This window comes from Cucurbita pepo, chromosome LG06, assembly GCF_002806865.2.
Source record: "Cucurbita pepo subsp. pepo cultivar mu-cu-16 chromosome LG06, ASM280686v2, whole genome shotgun sequence".
Taxonomy (NCBI): Eukaryota; Viridiplantae; Streptophyta; class Magnoliopsida; order Cucurbitales; family Cucurbitaceae; genus Cucurbita; species Cucurbita pepo.
Genome location: NC_036643.1, coordinates 7,021,925 through 7,025,933, shown reverse-complemented (window position 1 = coordinate 7,025,933; position 4,009 = coordinate 7,021,925). Strand labels below are relative to the sequence as shown.

Genomic DNA, 4,009 nt, shown 5'->3' with positions numbered 1-4,009 from the left:
TAAAGTCCTTAACATGCATATTCTAACATCTAAGGCAAGATATGCTCGCATGCTTTTATGTTCTTACGCATGCATTACTTGAGAAAAGTCAGAATGACTATTTATATGGATGACACATGCCTTGCTCAGCAAGCTTTTTCTTGTGCTAGGAGCTTCAAATTTTCTCAAATTTCTCTAGTATAACCTAATTCAAATCATAATAAGGTCAACATCAAAATCGAGGGAAAACAATCGAATAAAGGTTAAAACGGGTAAAAATTGGAACGATACAGAGAAGATTAGCATTACCCTTGTGGAAGGATGACACACACAAATTGAAAAATGGTTCAAATATTTTATAAATCAGAGTGGCGCAGCGAAAGCGTGGTGGGCCCATAACCCACCATGATCGAAACTTTGCTCTGATATGATGCACAACCTCAAGAAATGTTTTAAAAGTTATGATATATAATCATATGATGAGAAGTACATAAGGGTACAATAATCATCATAACGATGGTCCCTACTCCTTTCGGGTGTCCGCTAGCCCGATTAGAAGGATCCCTGAAGGTGTGCAGTTTCGGGTGTCCGCTAGCCCGATTAGAAGGAGCCTTGAAGGTCTGCAGATATTCAAGTCACGTGCTACTTCTATATTTTATAAATCAGAGTTGCGTAGCGGAAGCGTGGTTAGTAGGTTAGTAGAAATCTAGAATCCAAGAACCAAAAAGGTTGACGTTCGATAAATTTGTAAGTTTTGAAACCCATAACTTTAAGTCATAGCATTGATCTCATACCATTAGCTTTAAGGCAAATTAAGGAACAAACTTGGGAAGAACTTGTGAAAAAGATAAGAATATGGTTCTAATTCGAGAACAAATTGAAGTTGAAAATCGAGGTAAAGTCATTCTCAGGTACCTCACTTTAACCTCTTATATCTTGCTCGTTAATAAGCCAAATGAATTGAGATCAGTACTAAACAATCCATGGTGTGTAGAACTACACGATTCGTGAAGAAATTGAGTGGAAGTGCTCAATGATCAAAGAAAAAACATGATTTTTAGAGGGTAGAAAGTTGAGATCCTAGGGGTATTTTGTTAATTTTCCTTAACATATATAATATTTTCATCCAAAAAGCCTTTCTAGAGTCCTAAACATGCATAATCTACCACATAAGTCAAGATATGCTCACATGCTAGTATGTCTTTGTGCAAGCATTACTTGAGAAAAGTAAGAATGATTATTTATATGGATGACGCATGCCTTGCCGAGCTAGCTTTTCCTTGTGCTAGGAGCTTCAAATTTTCTAAAATTTCTCTAGTATAACCTAATTCAAATCATAATGAGGTTAACATTGAAATCGGAGAAGAACAATCGAATAGAGGTCAAAACATGTAAAAATTGGAACGATACAGAGGTGATTAACATGGCCCTTATAGAAGGATGACACACACCAATAAAGAAATAGTCCAAATTTTTTTTATAAATCAGAGTGGTGCAGCGGAAGCGTGGTGGGCCCATAACTCACTGGTCCCAAGATTTGAAACTTGGCTTTGATATCAATTGTGTAATGCCCCTAATTTTGTTACCTACATTGTTGACGTCACATGCATGTATTAAACACAACGATCTTTTGAGCCGAACCGTTTCCGGCCTCAATTAAGGTAATTGAGGCCATTTTAGAGTAGGAAATAAAACTCCAGCAACGTTGGAAGCAACTCTCATGGAACGGGAGCTTACGTTTAGCTAGTTATTAAGGAGTACTTCAGCTCGACTCGGCATAATCGACTTACAGCGACGCTCTGGCAGCTCTAGGACTGTTTGGGCTTGGCTCACCAGTTTTCAGCACGGTTTCCACCATTTCGACTCTCCTGGACCCGTTTTTGGCCATGATTAAGGTAATTGAGGCCACTTTAGAGCCATATTTCACGTTTATTAAATTATTATTAATTTAATTGTGAAATACTAATGAAAGGTGGCGAATGGTGTGATAGGAAACAAAACCCCAGCAACGTTGGGAACAACTCTCAAGGAACGGGAGCTTACGTTTATCTAGTTAGGGAGTACTTTGGCTAAAGTCAATCAAGTAGGTGACCTTACTATAGGATAAACTACAATTATTTGGGTTATTGTTTTATTTATGAGCATGATGATGTATGATGTTTATGATGATGTATGAGTATGATGCTTGAGCTGTGATGCATGTTATATGTACGTGATTTATGTTTCAATGCATGACGTACATATTATGTTTGATGCCCTTGATGGCTTATTATTGATGAGTATGATGTTTCATGACATTTCCTTAATAATATGATGATGTTTTTCATATTGAGCATGCTTTATGATGATGATTGTTCATACTATTGTTAAGCATGTTAAGCTTTCTTAATCATTCTTAGATGTCATGGAGGCTTATTAGGTTCTTAGGGTCATCTAGGTGATTTAGTCCTCATCTAGCATTTTTTATGATGCTTGGGGTTAGCTCCTTGGGGGTTAAACCCAATCTCTGGGTGCACGTAAGTCCAGACATATGATCGTTACTCATAATCTTAGGATGAAGTCTACATGTAAACCGCTCTAGCTCTAGTGACCTAATTTTAGCTTGGTTCACTCATGCATACTTTGTTAGGGAGATATTTCTATCAATCATGTAAAGCACGAAAAACATAATCGACTCATTCATACATGCTTATTAGGAGATGTTCCTATCAACTAGCAAGGAAATCATAATCTAAACATTCAAACAAGCTGAACGGGGAAATAACACCTATTAGTCACCCAGACCACATATCATAATATCTTATCCTCCATTCTAGCACAATGGAAAACATAAAAATCGGTATGCATCATAAACTATCATCATAGGGTATTTTGTTAATTTTCCTTAACATATATAGCATTTTCAACCAAGATTTGCTCGAATGCTATTATGTCCTTACACAAGCATTACTTGAGAAAAGTCATAATGACTAAATATGGATGATGCGTGCCTTGCTGAGCAAGCTTTTTCTTGTGTTAGGAGCTTCAAATTTTCTAAAATTTTCTTGTACAACCTAATTCAAATCATAATAAGGTCAATATCGAAATCGGGGAAAAACAATCGAATAGAGGTTAAAACGAGTAAAAATTGGAACGATACAGAGAAGATTAGCATGACCCTTGTGGAAGGATGACACACACAAATCGAAAAATTGTCCAAATATTTTATAAATCAGAGTGGCGCAGCAGAAGCATGGTGGGCCCATAACCCATAGGTCCCAAGATTGAAACTTGGCTCTGATATTATGTACTACAACCGGAAGACATGTTTTTGAAAGTTTTAAGGGAATACGACTTAAAATGATAGATCCTAGTAAACTTAAAATGATAGATCCTAGTAAACTTAAAATGATAGATCCCAAGTAAAGGGTGTGCAGATATTCACCTAAGGGAATCCCAGTAAACTTAAAATGATAGATCCCAGTAAAGGGTGTGCAGATATTAGTAAAGAAAATGATAGATCCCAGTAAAGGGCGTGCAGATATTCACCTAAGGGACCTAAGGGAATCTCAGATATTAGTAAAGAAAATGATAGATCCCAGTAAAGGGTGTGCAGATATTCACCTAAGGGAATCCCAGAGTAAAGAAAATGATAGATCCCAGTAAAGGGTGTGCAGATATTCACCTAAGGGACCTAAGGGAATCTCAGATATTAGTAAAGAAAATGATAGATCCCAATAAAGGGGGTGCAGATATTCACCTAAGGGAATCCCAGAGTAAAGAAAATGATAGATCCCAGTAAAGGGTGTGCAGATATTCACCTAAGGGAATCCCAGCAGATATTCACCTAAGGGAATCCCAGTAAACTTAAAATGATAGATCCCAGTAAAGGGTGTGCAGAGATCCCAAGGGTGTGCAGATATTAGTAAAGGGTGTGCAGATATTCACCTAAGGGAATCCCATTAAACTTAAAATGATAGATCCCAGTAAAGGGTGTGCAGATATTAGTAAAGGGTGTGCAGATATTCACCTAAGGGAATCCGTAAAGGGT

The 4,009-nt window shown here is 37.2% G+C and overlaps 3 non-coding genes across 3 annotated transcripts; all 3 read left to right on the top strand.

Annotated features, from left to right (window-relative positions):
* The first annotated feature begins 231 nt into the window (after positions 1-231).
* Positions 232-336, top strand: LOC111797756. Its single transcript, XR_002815582.1, has one exon. It is a non-coding gene; the product is annotated as a U6 spliceosomal RNA (small nuclear RNA).
* Positions 337-1,349: 1,013 nt separating this feature from the next.
* LOC111797768 lies at positions 1,350-1,455 on the top strand. The gene has a single exon (XR_002815594.1). It is a non-coding gene; the product is annotated as a U6 spliceosomal RNA (small nuclear RNA).
* A 1,624-nt stretch (positions 1,456-3,079) lies between these two features.
* On the top strand, positions 3,080-3,184 carry LOC111797750. The gene has a single exon (XR_002815576.1). It is a non-coding gene; the product is annotated as a U6 spliceosomal RNA (small nuclear RNA).
* The last annotated feature ends 825 nt before the right edge of the window (positions 3,185-4,009 follow it).